Below are 22,211 nucleotides of genomic sequence, written 5' to 3'. Positions count from 1 at the left end.
AAAAGCAGGCGCTGCATATGCGACACAGGTGGCCTAATCACTCCTTTACAACAGGTTAACAATCTTGCGCAATTGCCACATCCTGGGCGACTAAAATTAGTAAGGTGGTTATCCCACTGGTATATTATCCGTTACTCTGATCGTATACTGTATTTTATTAGCTACCCCCAACCGATCAGTAAGAACCTGCGAAAACTCCTTCAGTAAACAACTGCTCAGCCGGGTCGGGAGGCAAATACTGAACACTGAATGCATTTTCTTTAGTTTGAACCTGCCCCGCCATGGACGAATCCTGGTGAGGACGAAACAGAACCCTCTCCTCAGGCCTAGATATAAAATACAACCACCCGCTCGAATAATACAGACAGCACAGGGTTTCTTTTAAAACATCACATCCCAATATCATTCGGTTAGAAAGTTCCCAGACTACAAAACAATCAAGTCGACAAGAAAACTTGCCAATACTAAGTTTACAACGTACTCGACCAATCACTTTCAACATTTCACCCGGAACAGTTCTACATGCTTCGTTTGTTCCAAGCAATTCTGGCAAAGGCGTCACTTTTTTATGTTTTTTATACCAATCTAAATCAGTTAATGATGTGCTGCTACCTGAATCTATCAGTACGCGCACTGGTTTCCCACCCACCATGGCACACACGAACGGAGCCTGTGTGGGATTAACAGCACAAAACCTGCGACAACACGCGGAGACCGGCAAGAAGCGACTGCAGAGCGGACACGCTGGCGTCAGCTGTTCGAACGCTCCTCACGGGACTCCCCGCAGTCCTTAGGTAGATGCTGCGAGCTCCCACATCCGAAACACTTATGGTGTAGCAAATTACTGTTCCAGTCAAGGCTAATAACCCAGTTAAAATTCCGAAGTGAATGCTGACGCTCACCAAAATCAGTGGGAGTGCGATGCACTGCCTGCGATGAGATGTGCTATGCTCAATCCGCCGACTAGATAGCAACCTCCGGGCCGATCAGCCATCACGCTGACGGCGACGTAGCACTTCCCGTGCTTGGTGCACGTCTCGCATGCACCAGTCTCTCGTTACACGGCTTCCTCAGCCCTCTCTCCTCCAATCCACCAGTCACGTGAGACTCACCCGGCGCGCACTTAAAACTTCAATCCACGCTAGGCATCTCCGACCTCAAAATAGTCTTTATTTTATAGACAGTGGAAAGGCGTGTTGCTGCCAGAAATCGATACGGCTGAAATTGCGTATCGCAGGAGTATGACCCGAAAATCATACGACCGTACCAATCACGATCTCAATGTACGCCGTGTTGCACATACAGGGTACAGAATTTAAGTCAGGCCATAACAACTACACTCATGCTCATAAATTAAGGATAATGCAGATACATGGTTAAACAACACTGTTTTGGGCGGTCTGCGGGTTTAAATCACCTCGGGATATGACCATGCGGTGCATTAGACCTGCGGTCGTCGCATGTGGTGCTGGCAGCAGTCCACATACGCAGATATGTGTTGGTGCATGTCAGAGTACGGTGCAGCGAGTAAGTATGCAGACGTTATCAAACGAGCTACTGGTGACTGTGTGTTGAAAATGTCTCAAAGAACGCAGATTGATTACGTTATGAGGGGTAGAATACTAGGGAGACTGGAGGCTGGTCAAACACAACAGATCGGAGCACGGGCCCTCCGTGTGCCACAAAGTGTGATCTCAAGATAGTGGTAACGATTCCAGCAAACGTATCTAGGGGCTAGAGTACGGGACGTCTACAGTGTACAACACCACAAGAAGACCGATATCTCACCATCAGTGCCCGCAAACGGCCACGGAGTACTACATGTATCCTTGCTCGGGAGTTTACTGCAGCCACTGGAACAGTTGTCTCCAGACACACAGTCTATAGACGACTGAACAGAAATGTTTTATTCGCCTGGAGACCTGCAAGATGCATTCCACTGACCCTGATCACAGGAGCGCCCGATAAGCCTGGTGTCAACAACACAGTACATGGTCATTGGAACAGTGGTATCAGGTTATGTTCACGGACGAGTCCATGTATAGTCTCAACAGTGATTCTCACCAGGTTTTCATTTCACGTGAACCAGGAATTAGATACCAACCCCTTAATCTCCTTGAAAGGGACGTGTATGGAGGTCGTGGTTTGATGGTGTAGGGTGGTATTGGTGCACGTACACCAGTGAATGTCTTTGATAGAGGAACTGTGACAGGTCAGATGTATCGGGACGTCATTTTGCACCAGTATGTCCTCCTTTTCAGAAGTGCAGTGGGTCCCACCTTCCTCCTGATGGATGATAACGCACGGCTCCATCGAGCTGCCATCGTGGAGGAGTACCTTGAAACAGAAGATATCAGACGAATGGAGTGGCCTGCCTGTACTACAGACCTAAACCCCATCAAGCATGTCTGGGATGCCGTCGGTCGAGGTATCCCTGCACGTCTTCATACCCCTAGGAGAGTTCAGGAGCTCCGACAGGCACTGGTGTAAGAATGGGAGGCTATACCCCAGCAGCTGCTCGACCACATGATCCAGAGTATGCCAACCCGTTGTGCGGCCTGTGTAAGTGTGCATGGTGACCATAACCCATATTGATGACGGGGTACATGCGCAGGAAACAGTGGCGGTTCCTAGTTCACGTGTTTCGGGACGATTTTCTCAACTTATCACCAATACCGTGGACTTACAGATCTGTGTCGTGTGTGTTCCCAATGTTCCTATGCTATTAGCACCAGTTTTCTGTATTGCCACGTTCTGTGGCACCACCTTCTGCAATTATCCTTAATTTATGAGCATGAGTGTAGATCCAGATAGAGTATACAAATTTCGAGCTGCAGTTGTCGCCGAGTTACAAATAACTCACCTTCGCAAGTAATTTTTATCGTTTATAGTAGCCAAATTATGACACCGAACCTGTTTTTTCTAATCCAACAGCACTCTTTATCTTTGGCATTTGAAAACGGCTTCTGACCGAACTTCAGTGACGTAACAGGTATGGGACTTGAGCAAAAAGTATCGAGATAACAACGCCGCAAACCACTGTCCCGTCGCCAGGAGAGGAGGTTCCACTAAACGTCTGCCCTGTAATACAAAATGTGAGGAAACACGTGACTCAGCTACCGTTCCTGTGTTTACCTGTGCGTCCGAGGCCCAGCAGTGTGTGTTCCGCTGTTGTAGCAATGAGAACTTGCTCGTAAAGCTATTGAGACATTCGCAACATGTACGATAGTCGAAAAAGTAAAAGTCGTTCGTAGCGAATATCGCAAAACTATTAGAGCAGAGTGCTGTTAATTACTGAAGAGTATCCAGATCGTGCCAAATACTCACGATCTGACTTTGCAATCGTTATAAAAAAAAGTTCTCTGGACTGGAAGCGTACAGAACTAAATAGACCAAGGAAAAAGAAGAGCAACTGGAGAAAGAAAAGAAACTAACATTTTAGCAACAGTAACACATACTACAAATTTTACTAATAGGCATCTCGGAAGCATGAGGTCGTTCAACCAAACGAGTGTTCTGCGAACATTATATTCCATCGTACTTCATCTTTTTCACATTTCGAAGCATCTAAAGCCGTATGGCAATGACTTGCAGAATTGATACAGTTCTCCGAATGTTATCACCGATACTTCCCGTGATTTAGCATATCTATGGAAATCTTGTTTTTGATAAGAAGCATCATGTAGAGACCATGGGCAAGTCAATCTTCTCAACTCCACGCTGACTCAAAGAGGTGGAAATAAACAACGTTCTTTGTGAACATCTGGTGCGTGTTTTTCAAGATCCGAAATATTGATACTGTTTTAATGATGGTGATCTAAGTACCCTCAAATATCTCGAGTACGTAAGATATGCTACTGCGGCAATTATTGGAAGACATGGAAGGCAATCACTGTGGTAACAACAACACGGGTGACCCTCCCACTGCTCACAAGGAATCACAGATTCTCATCAGGAATATTTGGAGAGCATCTGGTTCGATCAAAAAACGTAAGATGGTATTCACACTCATCAAACTGAAGACTCATATATTTTTATCTCAGGTGAAAATTAAATCTTTAAGTCTATTAGACAACACCGACGACAATTGAAGCAATTAAATGCCTTATTACACGCATCTATGCTGCCGTTAACAGAAGATGGAATTCAGTGTGCAGCATTGTTTCTCCAGAATCACTTTGCACCGTGTAGCAACACTCAAGGTCAACATTTAGAGCACTCGGTATGACTAGGGAATCGTACCTAAGTGCTTGCTTTCATTTCGTATAATAGAGGAGACGTTTGTCGAAGCTCTTCTCTTGACAGCGGGGACTGTGGTTTGCGGCGATGTTCTTTATAGTGGCCCCATCTGATGAAGGTCCGCACGTATTATGTCACTCAAGTTCTGTTGGAAGATTCAGTCAAATGCAACAGAATGAAATATGTAGTTTCATTACAAAAAAAAAAAAATTGTAATTCGGCGACTACAATCGATAAAAACTGCGTGTATCATATGTCAGGAAATTCATCATATAATCCGCTATAGCTTGAAGAAAACCGTGACGCGATGTATCTATTCATTCTCGATGTATTTTAAGTGGCGTGGCTTATCAGCCTCTCTCTGTACGTGTGGTGTTCCAGTTCCTGTCAACAGATAACTGTCTACGTTTCTTCTCATGTCATGTGCGCTATGGGTAATTATCTAAAATACTCCATAGCGTCGTAATTCATTAATTAAAATTACGTAGGTTTTTCAACATTACACTTACGTGTACCTCCTCTGACTTTACACTATTTCCTCTCTTACTATGCGGAAAACAAATTTCTTTTCCAGCATTTGGTTTGAGTATTATCCTCTGGCACTATTCACAAAAAGCCTATTCAACAGTCCTTTTTTATTAACAGTTGTCTTCTTCTCTATTTCTAATTCTGACTTGAGATAACAAGTTCTCAACTGAAACAGATGACTAGGGACTGGCAGATTCACCCGATACCACGTGTGTCTTGCAGATGTACTCGCACTCCTCTTAAATAGGGTCTTTAAATGGCTAAAAACTTGTTAAAAATGTTAAATGTGCTAAAATCAGAGAAGCTTTTCTGCGCATTATACGTCTAATTAATCATATCTCTGAGACAGATGATACAAAGTTATGATAACGTTTCGAGTAATCCAAACTGTCTTCTAGAGAGACGAGACAACGAATTGACTTGAAGGCAGAAAAGTCATCGAGTGTTGCAGAGGGAAGGTTGGTTAGATCTTACCTACAAAAGGACTTACGGATGGGAAATAAAGGTCGCTCCAAATATGAGACCAAATCAGTCTGTCAGTCAGACTGATCCTTGATGTAAATATGGGAGAGGGGGGGGGGGGGGGACTGCGTGACATATAATAGACCAAGAGCATAACTGCTCATTGCGTAAGAAATGTGTCAGTGAATATAGATAATTTGCTAGACATTATACTGTGGGATATGACGTAACACATTTGGTAGTCTTAATTCCCGATAGCTTGCATTCTGTGAAACAGGGACAACATGAACTTTGCGGTAAAAAAATAAATGCAATCAATTAATAAAAAAGTAAGTTGTTAAGTAGTTAATAACGGTCACACCAACTAAATCATGGTGGAAAGTAACGTAGCTAGAATGATTTAAGTGTCCCAAAAACTAAACAAAATGGTTGTATGGCATTGTTGGCCGGGATGCCCCATTCGGTGAAGTTCGGCAGCTGGGTGCAAGTCTTATTTCAGTCGACACCACATAGGGCGACCTGCGTGCCGGTGATGAGGATGAAGTAATGATGAGGACAACACAACACACCCAGTCCACGAGCGGAGAAAACCTCCAATCCGGCCGGGAAGCTAACCCGAGCCCGCGGCATGGGAGGCAAGCACGCTACCACTTTTTTTTGTCGTTTCGTTCGATACTGTTCGTTGCATTTGTTCGGGGCGGACGACCCATGACATACGTTCGAGTTCGTCGTTGATCCATTCACTCAGTTTTTTTTATCTTTTTTATTACAGTGGGCAGATAACCCTCTGACCGAACACGATGAGTTACGTACCGGGATAAAATATGTCACATTAAAAACGGGGGAGGGGGGGTGGGGGGAGGTGACCAGTTTCTTTCAGTGCTTCATCATCCTCAAATTCTCTACTGACTTGTGGAGCTGCTGGCCTGGAGCATGAACTGCTCTGGACTGGTGTGAAGAGCAAGGCATATTGTCACAAACTGACGTTATTAAATCAGTGATCACATTGTTCTAATGGAATCACAGGAAAGATAAATGTTTAGCACCACCTGTCTAAGTTCTGTTTCTCACTCTATACATATTACGGTGAATGTAGCCCCATGTTATTTAACTTGAATCTCATCTCTCTCCCTTCCGATGAGAACTCAGTGCCTCGTATTGTACTGCTTACAGTAGCAGACAGCACGATGCAGCTGCGAGTCTCGCTTTCGCCACGTCTGCCTTTAGCGGATACAAATTTAAAAGTATCACAGTCTGCTTCCGCTGTCCATCTATGGCGATAGATAAGGTCCACGGTACCACACAGCTCAAAACAACAAACCATTGGCTCTAATCGAGGCAAGCTGCATCTTACCAAAAACTTTCTAAGTTCATCTGAATTAGTAGCTGCACTTTGGCAGCTAGTTTACGCACATATTTGTCCCCTTCTTAAGTCTGAACACAGAGCAGATGTTACATAAATACCGTGACTGCCCATCAAGACTCAGGGCACTGTGTGTGTGCCTCTCCCATGTTCATTTGCTAGGCAGATGCCAGACGCAGCTCCATAAAAAATAGTTTTCAGTAATGTTGAAGAACCCACCAGCGTGTCCAGGGTGCATGCTCATTCCTGCATTAGGTGGAACGAGTGAACATGAACCAATTTTCAATTTCCAAATGTCGGCGGTGGATTTCCACGCCCAAAGTAATTCAGCTAAATACCACGCGGGTATAACTTTCATTCTTGTACTCACGTGTAACTTTTCAATTTTCTTACCTTTTCAAAAGAATGTTTTAACTTTGGCATGTGGGTGAAAAGTACCAGTATGTATATCGTTGTGTATGAAGCTTTTGTGTTTAAACTATCCATGGGCATAATTACGTACATAATGTGCAATCCTTCTGAACAATAAGCATCAGGTTTAGCACATGTGAATATCATGTTGCTATATAAACTTTTTATATATTCACAATATTTATATTTTCAGTATAGAACATTTACACAACACTGAACTAAATAATATAATAATGTATTTCAAACCAGTTATTCTTTCATTTAATGTAGTCTGGAAAGACAATCACTGTTTCCTAAGTAAACAAAACAATATTAAATGTTGGCTGTAATAATCACTGATAAATAGGAAGGTGCGATGCAAAAGCATTTTTCTGGGAAAAGCTGAAAGAAATCACACTGCTATTCCCGTTACTTAAATGCAACTTTCAGAGTGCAGTGTAAGTATGCCAAGCACCAGCAGATTACAAATTAATAACCGGATTTCATAAGCTTCAAAGCGAGACCAGATTGCTTTTCTTTTGAAATCCTTTGAATAGAAAATTAGTTGTTAACGCCCAACGTCGAATAACTTTTAGGAGTAATTGCACTTCAAGTTTGGATTCATTATCATGTTATAAGATGTGAACTTACTTGCATCGTTGTACCTTGTTGTTAATGAAGAGTCAAAATTTGAAAAAAAAAACTAATTTTACACAGTTTGAAAGTCAAAAGGAGTAAAAAATAATATAATTCTTACCTGAGTACATTCATTTTCAATGTATTGAAACAATAGTATCATAATAGTAAAACAAAGCAAGTTAAGACATTTATAGACCAATACCGAAAAGTTCTTCAAACACGACATCTTTCATTCTGCAAAGCCAGGACACGCGGTAAATTACCTTCTCGAATACAGAGTGCTGTAGCAACAGCATTCCGAAATGGTGCATCCACACCAATACACACGTCTACTTGAGCCAATCTCAACACCGGATCTCTGCTCACGCAAGCAGACTATTTGACAACAATATAAACTGTGGAATCCGGAGAGTCTCCTTTTATCTACATACTCAGGAAAAGCGTTTACTGTGGCCAGAATCATAGATAAAACTACCACTTCTCATAATGTAAAAGCCTCTACAGCTAACTCTGAGGGCCTATCTGATTTCAAGAACGTATTTCAGATGCTATCAGCTCTGTGAGCCCTATGTCCACATTCCTCCATCTTGTGCCTTTCTCGCAAACAGCGTTATCTGGCATCAACTCGTCTGACCTCCGCGTCTAAAGGTTCAGTTTTATGGCCTCTGCACTCTCCATTCCCTGCTTCTAAAGCGCTTCTGTCGACGCATCTGGACAAAAACAAAAGTGGCTCCCCGTCGTTGGCCGGCCTAGCCAGCCACCCCATTCGTTACTGAAGCCACCTTCTCGTCTCCTACTTCCATTCCTGTCCAACATCACACTGACAGCGAGCTGCTGGACAGGAACTTTCTATCAGTTCCTCTGCCACAACACTAGCGAGTTAACCAAACATTTACAAAAAACCTAATTCCTAGAATATCTCATGCACTACTGTGATTCTAATTGCAAAAGAAGCTGTGGAATGAAATTAACTGAATAAACCACAGCACGTGAACTTCGTAATCACTCATTTAGTGATAAATAAAAACTTCATACTAAAACCTGTCCAGATGAGCGTAGGGCTCACGCTCTAAGGGTTCCCGAAGAACTTAACTACGTGTATAGATAGTTCTTCGATCCAGAGAATCGAGAAGCTCCATGATTTTTGCATGTTATCGACACTAATTCTGCAAAGGTATTGCTCTAAGGAATTTAAAGATCTTCTAGAACGTTTTAATTTTATGTCTGAAGTCAAATGACGACTGACAAATTTAATACTTTCTCGTGAGATTTAATAACAACGGATCTCTTGTTTTACTTTTTCTGTGAAACGTTGCTTCTTGGCAAATTTCATGATTCAAGGCCAAAGAGAAATACCTCATACATTTATATGACTGTATCAAAATATGTAACGTAAATGGCCGTATCACTAAACTGAATTCTCTTAACTTAGAAACTTGCTTTCCGTACACTGCCAAGACACATTCGGCCTTAGTATCTGACATGAATTTCAACTTGCTTACATCTATAGTCTAGCAGTAATGAAATCCTCTTCGGATGCAGGTTCAAACACCACCACCGATTAAATTTTGAATAAATATCATCAGCAATGGCAGCCGAAGACTTCCGGCAGAAAATATCACCCTCATTCTGCCAACGGCCTTTTCAAAGAGGGCTGTTGGGGGGGGGGGGGGTAGAGCTTCAGGGCACTCTCATGCCCTTAGGACGAGACGCTGCCCCTAAATACGGAAGAATCAGACATAATCGAAGGCATGAGGATGCGAAAGGCAAAGAAAACACTGCACTAAAGACACATAATGTGTACCAAACGATATTAGGCCTTTAGTTGACGTCATGATGATCTCTCCACTGGCAAAAGGGTCCGGAGTAGCCAGTCGAGGCTTGGAAGGTCAGAAATTTTAACCTGGTAGGGAAGGTGGAAAATCTGAAACGGGGAAATGCTAATAGATATAGTAGAGGTCAGTGAAGTGAAATGGAAAGAAGACAAGGATTTCTGGTTATATGAGTATAGGGTAATATCAGCAGCAGAACAAAATGCTGTAACGGGAGCAGGATTCGTTACGAATACGAAGGTACTGCAGAGAGTAAGTTACTGTGAACAGTTTAGTGATGTGGTGGTTATCGTCAGAATCGACAGCTAACCAATACCGACAACGATAGTTCACGTACACAGGACGCCGTCGCAAGCTGAAGAGAAAGAGATAGGGAAAGTATATGAGGTTATTGAACGGGTAGGTTCAGTACGTAAAGGGAGATGAAAATCTAATAGACATGCGGAGTAGGGATACGATCGTAGTGGAAGGACTAGAAGAAAAATTTATCTTGAGTATGGGCTTGGTAGTAGGAATGAGAGATGAGAAAGGCTAATTGAGAGCTAAAATAGATTTCAGCTTGTAATAATACTCTGTTCAATAATCACAAGATGAGGACGTATGGTATACTTGCAATAGGCCAGGAGATATGGGAAGATTTCAATTATATTACTTAATGGTCATAATGAGATCCTGAAATCAAACAATGGATTGTAAGACGTCCCAGAACAGATATAGATTCAGATCACAACTTATTAGTGATGAAGAGTAGGCTGAACTTTAAGAGACTACTCAGGCCTAATGAATACGCGAAGAGATGGAATACGGAAGAAATAAGGGCTGATGAGATACGCTTTGAGTTCTCTAAGGCTATAGGTACTGCCATAAGGAATAGATCAGTAGGCAGGTCAATCGAAGATTAATGAAAGAAGGAAGCGCAAAAGCGTTCACGGAAATTCAGGAATACAGAAATAAAAGTCACTTAGAAATGAAATAAATAGGAAGTGCATGGAAGTAAACGCGAAATGCCTGCATGAAAAACGTAAAGAAACCGAAACAGGAAAGAGTGTCGGGAGGACTGACTCAGCATATAGAAAAGTCAAAACAACCTTCAAGGAAATTAAAATAATGGATGGTAACATATTTAGAGTACAATGGGAATTCCACTGTTAAAGGCAGACAAGAGAGCGGCTAGGTGGAAGGATTACATTGAAGACGTCTGTGAGGGAAAGAATTGTCTGATGTCATAGAAGAAGAAACAAGTGTCGATATAGAAAATATAGGGAACCCAGTAATAGAAACAGAATCTAAAAGAGCTTAGGAAGTCTTCAGATCAAATAAGGCAGAAGGATTTGAAAACATTCCATCAGAATATCAAAAATTATGGGGGGAAGCAGCAAAAAAGCGATTATTTACGTTTGTGTGTAGAATGTGTTAGTTTGGCGATATACGATGCGATTTTCGGAAAAATATCGACGCAATTGCGAAGATTGCAAGAGCTGACAAGAGCGAAAATTATAACACAATCAAGTTAATAGATCATGCTTCCAAGCTGCTGACAAGAATGGTGTATGGAATAATGGAGGAAAATCTGAGATTGTATTAGAAGATGATCAGTTTGGATTTAGGAATGGTAAGGCACCACATAAGTAGTTCTGGCGTCACGGCTGATAATGGAAGCAAGACTAAAGAATAATCAAGACACATTCATACGATATGTCGACCTGGGAAAAGCATTCCACAACGTCAGATGGTGAAAGACGTTTGAAATACTAAGGAAAATAGGGGTAAGCTGCATGGATAGATGGGCAATATACGAGGGCTGTCCAGAAAGTAAGTTACGATTGATCGCGAAATGAAAATCACAGTGAAAATCAGAAATGTTTCATTTGTAATAGTTAGCTACACCTTTCAGCTACTTCTCTACGTAGTCGCCGTTCTGACTCAGACATTCGTCGTAGCGTTGTACCAACATTCCAATACCCTCATCATAGAAGGCAGCCGCCAGTGCTTTCCGCCAATTCTCTACGCTGGCCTAAAGCTCGTTGTCTGTGCCAAAATGTTGTCTTCATAGCCAACGGTTCGTTTGAACCGAGATGAAACTCAGTGGGAGACAATTACGGGCTGTATTGTGGGTACCCAAGCATTTCCAATTGAAACGATGCAGGAACATCTTCATTGCTCCTGCAGAATGAGGCTGAGAATTGTCTTGAAGAAGAAACCGCACGACAATTATGTAATGTTGGATGCATAGCTTCAGGGGAAAATTCTCACCAGGCCCTCGTACTTGGCGGGAGACACCATTTTCTATAACATCTTTACGCGCTCACTAAGAGCCCAGGAATGAAAAGAGCGACATAATTCTACCTAGAGTCATACTAGAGACACTGCCCAACACATCTTTGCAAAGCTTTATCGGATTTTCATAGTTATTTCCATTTCGCGACCGATCGTTACTTACTTTCTGGACAGCCCTCGTACAACATGTACAAGAGCTACGAGGGAATAAGAAGAGTCGTAGACCAAGAACTAAGTGCTCAGATTAAAAGGGTGTAACCTAAGGTATAACGGGAGTAGGATTCATTACGAATAGGAAGGTAGGGCAGAGAGTGTGTTAATGTGAACTGTTCAGTAATAGGATTGTTGTTATCAGAACAGACAGCAAACCATCACCGATAACGATAGTTCAGGTATAGAAGCCGACGTTGCAAGCTGGCGATGAAGAAATAGAGAAAGTGTATGGGGATACTGAAACGGTAATACAGTACGTAAAGGGATATGAAAATCTAATAGTCATGGGAGACTGGAATGAGGTTGTAGGGGAAGGAGTAGAAGAAAAGGTTACAGGAGAATATGGGCGTGGGAAAAGGAATGAGAGAATAGAAAGACTAATTGAATTCTGTAACAAGTTTCAGCTAGTAATAGCAAATACTCTTTTCAACAGACAGACAGAGATTACGAAGTCAGATACTGGATTGTAAGGTGTTCCCAGGAGAAGAAATAGACTCAGATAACAATATAGTAGTGATGAAGAGTAGGTTGAAGTTTCAGACATTAGTCTCGAAGAATTAATACGGAAAGAAGTGGGATATGGAAGTACTAAGAAATGACGAGATACGGTTTAAGTTCTCTAAGGCTATAGATACAGCAATAAGAAATAGCTCACTAGGCAATACAGTTGAAGAGGAATGGGCATCTCTAAAGAGGGCCATCACAGAAGATGTCAAGGAAAACATAGGTACAAAGAAAGTAACTGGGAAGAAAACGTGGGTAAGAGAAAAAAATACTTCAATTAATCGATGAAAGGAGGAAGAACAAAAATGTTCCGGGAAACTCAGGAACAGAGAACTACAAGGGTGGTAACATTACCAGTGCAACGGGAATTCCACTGCTAAGTGCAGAGGAGAGAGCGGATAGGTGCAAAGAATACGCTTAAAAGCCTCTATGAGACGGAAGATTTGTCTGATGTGATAGAAGAAGAAACTGGAGTCGATTTAGAAGAGATAGGGGATCCTGTACTAGAATCAGACTGCAACAGAACTTTGGAGGACTTAAGATCAAATAAAGCAGTAGGGATAGATAGTATTCCTTCAGAATTTCTAAATTCGCTAAGGGAAGTGACAACAAAACGACTCTTCACGATGGTGTGTAAAGCGTGTGACTTCGGCGACATACCATCTGACTTTTGGAAAAGTATCATCCACATAATTCCGAAGACGGCAAGAGCTCACAGGTGCGAGAATTATCGCACAATCAGCTTAATAGCTCATGCATCCAATTTGCGGACAAGAATAATATTTAGAAGACTGGAAAAAAAATTTTGGATGCGCTAGATGACGATCAGTTTGGCTTTAGGAAAGATAAAGGTACGAGAGAGGCAATTCTGACGTTGAGGTTAATAATGGAAGCAAAAGCAAAGAAAAACCAAGACACGTTCATAGGATTTGTCGACCTGGAAAAAGAAGTTCGACAATGTGAAATGATGCAAGATGTTCGAAATTCTGAGAAAAGTAGGAGTAAGGCATAGACGGGTCATAGACAATATGTACAACAGACAAGACAGAATAATAAGAGTGGACGACCAAGAACGAAGTGCTCGTATTAAAAAGGGTGTAAGACAAGATCGTAGTCTTTTGCACATACTGTTTATTTCTACATCGAGGAAGGAATGATGGAAATAAAAAAAAATCAGGAGTGGAGTTAAAATTCAAGGTGAAAAGATATCAGTGATGCGATTCGCAGATGACATTGCTATCCTGAGTGAAAATGAAGAAGAATTACATGACCTGCTGAACGGAATGAACAGTCTAGTGAGTACAGAGAATGGACTGAGAGTGAATCAAAGAAAGACGAAGCTAATGAGAAGTAGTAGAAATGAGAACAGCGAGAAACTAAACATCAGGATTGTTGGTCACGAGGTAGATGAAGTTAAGGAATTCTGCTACCTAGGCAGTGAAATAACCAATGACGCACGGAACAAGGAGGACATCAAAAACAGACTAGCAATGACAATAAAGGAATTCCTGGCCAAGAGAAGGCTACTAATATCAAATATCAGCCTTAATTTAAGGAAGAAATTTCTGAGAATGTACGTCTGGAGTAGAGCATTGTACGGTAGTGAAAGATGGACTGTGGGAAAACCGGAACAGAAGAGAATCGCAGCACTTGGTATGTGGTGCTACAGACGAATGTTGAACATTTGGTGGACTAATAAGGTACGGAATGAGGAGGTTATGTGCAAAATCGGAGAGGAAAGGAATGTGTGGAAAACACTGGTAAGGAAAATGGACAGCATGATAGGGCATCTGGTAAGACATAAGGGAATGACGTCGACGGTACTAGAGGGAACTGTAGAGAGCAAAAACTGTAGAAGACAGAGACTGGAGTACATCCAGCAAATAATTGAGGAAGTAGGTTGCAAGAGCTACTCTGAGATGAAGAGGTTAGCACAGGAGAGGAATTCGTGGCGGGCTGCATCAGACCAATCAGAAGACTGATGACCAAGAAAGGCTAAGAATGTCGTCTTTCGCGCCTATTATTCAATCTATACATCGAAGAAGCATTGACGGCAATAAATGTTCAAGAGTGGTATTAATATTCAAGGTGAAATGATACTAATGGTAACATTTGCTGATGACATTGCTATCTTCAGTGGAGGAACAAAAGAATTACAGAATCTTCTGAATGGAATGAGTGGCCTAATGGGTACAAAGTACGGATTGAAAGTAGATCGAAGCAAGACGAACGTAATGAGAAGTAGCAGAAATGAGAAGAGCGACAAACTTAATATCAGGATTGAATGTCACGACATTGATGAGGTTAAGGGTTTCTGCTACCTTGGCAGCAAAATAACCCATAAAGGACGAAGCAAGCAGAACATCAAAGGCAGAATAGCGTTCTTAAAGAGGGCATTCCTGGCGAAGAGAAGTCTACTGTTATCAAACATAGACCTTAATTTGAAGAAGAAATTTCTGAGAATACGCGTTTGGGACACAGCATTGTATGACAGTGAAACGTGGACTGTAGGAAAACCGGAACGGAATTGAATAGAAGCATTTGAAATGTGATGCTACACACAAATGTTGAAAATTAGGTGAACCGATAAGGTAAGGAATGAGGATCTAGTACGGAAAACACTGACAAGAAGAAGGGACTGGATGGCAGGACTTCTGTTAAGGCATCATGGAATAGCATCAATAGTACTAGAGTTATCTGCTGAGGGTAAAAACTGTAAAGGAAGACAGAGATTGGAATAAAAATGGTTCGAATGGCTCTGAGCACTATGGGACTTAACTTCTGAAGTCATCAGCACCTAGAACTTAGAACTACTTAAACCTAACTAACCTAAGGACATCACACACATCCATGCCCGAGGCAGGATTCGAACCTGCGACCGTAGCGGTCGCTCGGTTCCGGACTGTAGCGCCTAGAACCGCTCGGCTATTTCATCCGGCGATTGGAGTACATCCAGCAAATAACTGAAGACGTAGGCTGTAAGTGTTCCTCTGAGCTGAAGAGGTTGGCACAGGAGAGAAAGAAAATCTATCCGTTCCTGAGACAAAGGGTTCTTTACAGATCGACGCATAGACCGACAGTCAGAATAACAAATGATAAAAACACTTTTTTCGTGTGATATACACTCCTGGAAATTGAAATAAGAACACCGTGAATTCATTGTCCCAGGAAGGGGAAACTTTATTGACACATTCCTGGGGTCAGATACATCACATGATCACACTGACAGAACCACAGGCACATAGACACAGGCAACAGAGCATGCACAATGTCGGCACTAGTACAGTGTATATCCACCTTTCGGAGCAATGCAGGCTGCTATTCTCCCATGGAGACGATCGTAGAGATGCTGGATGTAGTCCACCTGGCGCCTCAGTTGGACCAGCGTTCGTGCTGGACGTGCAGACCGCGTGAGACGACGCTTCATCCAGTCCCAAACATGCTCAATGGGGGACAGATCCCGAGATCTTGCTGGCCAGGGTAGTTGACTTACACCTTGTAGAGCACGTTGGGTGGCACGGGATACATGCGGACGTGCATTGTCCTGTTGGAACAGCAAGTTCCCTTGCTGGTCTAGGAATGGTAGAACGATGGGTTCGATGACGGTTTGGATGTACCGCGCACTATTCAGTGTCCCCTCGACGATCACCAGTGGTGTACGGCCAGTGTAGGAGATCGCTCCCCACACCATGATGCCGGGTGTTGGCCCTGTGTGCCTCGGTCGTATGCAGTCCTGATTGTGGCGCTCACCTGCACGGCGCAAAACACGCATACGACCATCATTGGCACCAAGGCAGAAGCGACTCTCATCGCTGAAGACGACACGTCTCCATTCGTCCCTCCATTCACGCCTGTCGCGACACCACTGGAGGCGGGCTGCACGATGTTGGGGCGTGAGCGGAAGACGGCCTAACGGTGTGCGGGACCGTAGCCCAGCTTCATGGAGACGGTTGCGAATGGTCCTCGCCGATACCCCAGGAGCAACAGTGTCCCTAATTTGCTGGGAAGTGGCGGTGCGGTCCCCTACGGCACTGCGTAGGATCCTACGGTCTTGGCGTGCATCCGTGCGTCGCTGCGGTCCGGTCCCAGGTCGACGGGCACGTGCACCTTCCGCCGACCACTGGTGACAACATCGATGTACTGTGGAGACCTCACGCCCCATGTGTTGAGCAATTCGGCGGTACGTCCACCCGGCCTCCCGCATGCCCACTATACGCCCTCGCTCAAAGTCCGTCAACTGCACATACGGTTCACGTCGACGCTGTCGCGGCATGCTACCAGTGTTAAAGACTGCGATGGAGCTCCGTATGCCACGGCAAACTGGCTGACACTGACGGCGGCGGTGCACAAATGCTGCGCAGCTAGCGCCATTCGACGGCCAACACCGCGGTTCCTGGTGTGTCCGCTGTGCCGTTCGTGTGATCATTGCTTGTACAGCCCTCTCGCAGTGTCCGGAGCAAGTATGGTGGGTCTGACATACCAGTGTCAATGTGTTCTTTTTTCCATTTCCAGGAGTGTAAGTAAAAATTAACAATTTTTGATTTTTTTTTCTTTGGTTTTACAGTGCACCATGTTTCATGATTCCAGGTCAACGGGAAGCATGCTATACGTTTTGATGAGTTTATATCAAAATATGTGACGTAAATGGTCTCACCTTTTTCATTTCGTTGACTCTGTTTTTTATATACACCGACAAGAAACCGTAGACCTCAGTACGTGACGTAAATTTCAATTTTGGTACGTCTGCTCGTTCCTGAGAAGATAGGTTTTTAACCAAAAAATGATAGACGACAGACACAACAAAGTGATAGTTTCCGTTTTTACCGATTGAGGTAGTCGCTAAAATGCAAATGAAATCTTATGTACTAAAATATATTTTATATTAGTCTTTTACCGCTTCATATCTGCGTGAAGAAACAGTGTAACGCTTTTCAACATACCGCAACTTTCGACAATTTCATTATGCTTGCTTGTAAGGTGGTGCGCATCACATCCTGCAAGACAGTCCGACCCGATCGGCGACTTCAAGACTTATGGAGGCTATAAATTCTTCAAGATCACTTAATGACGCCACTTCTTTCTTTTCTTCTTCTGGAACTACCTAAAATGCTGAACACATATGGCTCATCGAAACACACTGCATTTATCAAAGTAACGTGTTCAAGACGATGAACAGTGGGGTACGTCAGCATCTTTGAACAAAGTCAAATCTTTTTGAGCGATGATGTGGATCAGTGTATTTAAAATGCGAGGCATTATGGTTAAATTTCCATAATTTTTTTTCGAGCATATTCATGAACCGACTGAAAGATGGGACCTAATTTCTCCCAAATTCTGCGGCAGCTGTCCTCCGTGGAAAACAGCAAATCCAGGAAAACGGCCACAGTGAATCCGGAAGGTCCACAGTCTCAGGACTTGATTCGCTGTCCAGCACACACTTTTAACTTCCGCTTATAAGCGTCGCTATTTATGCTGCGATAATGATTCACTTTGAAATATTTTTCTGTTGGTGCCATCTGTGCTGAAGGAACGAAGGTTAGGAATTTACGTCACGTCGACATGGAGAACATCAGAGACGAAACGTGTGAACCGACAGGACTACCACTTTAACTGCTGAGTTGTTGATATCTTATACTTAAGTCAAACAGTGGAAAATTACATATTGGAAAGAACGTAGCATCATTAGCATCATTTTTCTTGCACGTCCTTCATGTTTTATGTCTCCCAAACTATATTATGATTTTGTATATTTTCTGGGGAACACAACCCTAAAGATTTGAAATACTAAACGGGTGAGGAAGTCGAGAGACAGCACTCGCAAGGACATATTTTTTGCTTTAGGTAAAAGTTATAGCATGGAAAAATCTGGAGAAAGGGAAAGTGAAGTCAGCGACGCCGAGGATTATTAATTGTTGAATGGACAGTAATTATCAAGAAAAAATTAAGAGCAAATAGGTGAAGAATGAAATCTGATAGAAAACTATCACAAGGAGCAGGAATTAACGATTAATGAGGTTAAGGCTGCAATAAGAAGTAGACGGTAATTGTTCTATGGGCAGACAAAAATTAGACTGCATCAAAACAGGTTAGGCAAGCTTTTATATTCTGTTTGTATGCAGGGACGGAAATCTGAGCAAAATATAAGAAAAACAGGACCTCAGTTCAACAAAATTCAAAGCTGAAAACAGAAAAGAAAGATAATCGACCTGTCAGTGACGGTATCATAATTACTAAGTAACATGTGGTAGTAATCAAGTTATGCAAGAAACCGTTGTGATCAATATCAACTTTTCTGTAGTTAATGACATTTCTTGAGGTGTTTAGTTCTACTATTGAAATACTTCTGAAAATATTTATACACAAACATTTCTTAAGAATAAATGTATACATAGAAAGTTTCTTGCAGCTATCGATAACCTATATTATACTTTCGTGAAGTTTTAGCCATAGCAATACCAACGCACATTCCATAACGCGCATTACTAAGCGGCTGCGTTTTGGGAGGGGGAGAGGGAAAGGAGAATTTTATGCGCACCCAAAAAAGTTTAATAATAAGTAAAATTCGTATATTTATTCTTGTAGACTAATATTGATAATATATTTTTTAAGAGGTATGATGTGTAAGTATGGTTCAGAACCTCAAAATTTCACTTTGTTATACTTCTAGCGACTTCAAGATGCTTCCTATAACGTGCACCACCAACCACACTATGACCACCACAAAAACTTTTAAAATGCAATTTTCATTACTTGTTTTTATGGCAACGGCCTTGCCGCAGTGGATACACCGGTTCCCGTGAGATCACCGAAGTTAAGCGCTGTCAGGCCGCCATGTGCTGTTGCCATTTTTCGGGGTGCACTCAGCCTCGTGATGCCAATTGAGGAGCTAGTCGACCGAATAGTAGCGGCTTCGGTCAAGAATACCATCGTACCCACCGGGAGAGCGGTGTGCTGAACCCAACGCCCGTCTTATACGCATCCTGCACTGAGGATGACACGGTGGCCGGATGGTCCCGGCAGGCCACTCGTGGCCTGAAGATGGAGTGCTTTTTTTGTTGTTGTCGATTTTAACCCACAACATACTATTTAAAGAAGTGAAATCTGCTACTAAGACTATTGTAATCTAGACTTACTAGATCACAATATTTTCCAGAGGTGGGCCTAAAGGACCCCCTTCTCCCCCCCTCCCCCCTACCACTTGCTACTGCGAGGTTAATTGTTGTGTTATTATCTCGACGGCTACGCTTGGACCATAACTTTTGAACATCTTGAGCTATAAATTTTGTTGCTTCTTGTGTGGATAAAAGTATATTAGAAATATTCTCAGTGCGTAGGCAGCTATTTGACAGAATTGTTCAGACACATTCAATTCCTGCAGGACCGTCTCAATAAAAAATTATTATTTTTCGGTACTGACGGACGCAGTAATCACTGGAGCAGCGAGAGGCAAGTGCATCATAAATTTTTAGTCGTAAAATTTGACGAAGGGTAAGCATATCTCTAGAGACAGTTTTATATAGGTGGAATCTGGATTCACGTATTCTGCGTAATGGCTAAAAAATAAAGGTGAAAGTCAAACATATCAGTCGGTGTTATAATGCAGTAATAAAAAAATCGAAACATGTCCGACGACCTCAATACAGTAATAAATTTTTACTGCCAAACGAGACAAATACCCCTCTCGTTCACTTCAGCGCCAGAGCGTGCCTGACGAATGACTTGTGCCGTAGGCCTGCAAAATCAGATGTAAGCCGTAAACCTGGGAATGGAGTTGCCAGAGAGGAACTCGGCGTCAGCGAACGACAGGACATTGGAGGCGCGCAGCCACTGTGGGGACCGCACTCGGCTGCCGCCGGAGATGGATGCCTGCGAGCTGCGGGCTGCGGGCTGGAGGCGGCTGCGGCGTTAAGGCCGGGGCGGCGCCGCGCAGCCACGGCACCCGGCAGAGTCGCGGGCTCGCGGTTTACGACCCACAGCGAACGGCGTTCCCGCGCCGCGCCCACTGTATCAGTCCCAGGGGAGGGCCCAGCCGCGGCAGATGCAGAGCACAACGCCGCGCTGTAACTCCGCCCGTGCCGGTACAATGCTTCCTGCTGCCACTCAGCGTGTGAGCATGGGGTTGATCTGAGATTCTGTTATTTTGCGCAACTAATTAATCTGAGATGTACCCTTTACCTTGTGGCTACTGCAAGATTCTATTTCCACCCCCACATTACTACAGAAGTCAGAAAGACGCTCCTAACGTTCTAAAGAGAAATGCCTGAAAAACTTTCAGCAATAAATATCTTCTGGAGTCGTCCGCTGTAAGGAAATGACACAAAAATTCACAAAATTTCTTACGTAACTAGTGGGATACTTGGGTACTGGAGTAGTGGTAGTTAGTGTAAGAAAAACATGAAACTAACGAAAGTTATTATTTATTTTGCAAAAATTCTGAGAAATCACAATGGCACTTTTAGTTATGAATTGAACAAGTTATATCCTGGTTCTTTTCGGAATGTGAAGTTACCTCTCAAGGATAGGATTCACTAATGAAATTTCTATGCAAAGTTAAAGATTGTTGTTGACTTCGCAGAATGAATGAGAGGCGCGCCTACTCAACTTGAATATTTATCCTTTAGAATGTTGCTAGGTATGGTCGAGGCTGTCACGTGTGAAATGCAGTGAAGTGAACTGTTGTGGAGGAAATATGGGGATCGCAATAGCTGTAGCACACAATACCGTAAGCTGCGATGACTGCTGTCTATGCCGCTCGCTGCTGACAAATAAGATTCGTTCCATCTGGATTGACCTTCGCCAATCAAACTCTCCGTACGCCTTGATGAAGTCAAGGATTTCCATTCGCCCCTATTCTAACTATTGCCATTGTACACCATTCAGATAACCAGTCCACCGTGATGCCACTCAAAAATTCACTCGCAGGCGTTTAACTATAATTCTATCCGTTCACACCGCACAACAAGTGTGTAGGTCAACACAGTGAACAACGCTTAATCGCAAGGACTCAATGTAGAGTCGCTCTTCGATTCGCTCTCGACAGAGGTGCTCTCCCAGTGAAGTACTGAGGAGAGACTTCTTCCTCGCTCCAAGAGCGACAACGGAACGGCGCCTCTCCACGCCAGACATGAAGGGGTATATCTTTCGGTCTCTTCCAGTACTCTTTCAGATCAAGGCGTCAGAAATATCGTCTGCCAATCAGCATTGCTCTTCTAAAACGGGAGAATGACGTTCCGTTTAAGGCGACCAATCCGGAAATCTGTAGTATCGGCGTTTGGCGTTTGCTGTCTCCCTGTGAAAATCTCTGAAACAGCGTGCTATGTGTAAAGAATGCGTAGGCTGGCCCCTCCCACACAATGTAACGGAATTTGCTTTTAAGCCGAAAAGGGGGTCGTTCCTCCTTTCTCTCGGTCGAACGCTGTCCGCTCCACGGGCGTCCACCGACCGACGTAGATTGGTTGGGATCAGCCTCCTGGTGTGCGGTTGCCTCTCTCGAACTAAAAGCTCCTGTGACCGTCGTGTGTGGAATGTATGTGTGCACGCCAGCCTCGAGTATTTCAACCACGGTGCGCACTTGCAATTTATTAGTTATTTTCATATCGTTGACATGAATTCATACAACATTGACTTTATCTTATTGAGTTTGGGTTCGAATGAAGCGTCTTGATGTGCGGAATATGATTGTGAGGGCGGAATATGTAAGGAATGAAGGTGAGGAAACCACGACGTCTTACAAGCGACACACTGAGACGTATTCAGCCGGGGGA

The sequence above is a fragment of the Schistocerca nitens genome, chromosome 6 (genome assembly GCF_023898315.1).
Source record: "Schistocerca nitens isolate TAMUIC-IGC-003100 chromosome 6, iqSchNite1.1, whole genome shotgun sequence".
Classification (NCBI taxonomy): domain Eukaryota; kingdom Metazoa; phylum Arthropoda; class Insecta; order Orthoptera; family Acrididae; genus Schistocerca; species Schistocerca nitens.
The sequence above is the reverse complement of the archived record's forward strand: the minus strand, read 5'-3'. Positions refer to the sequence as shown.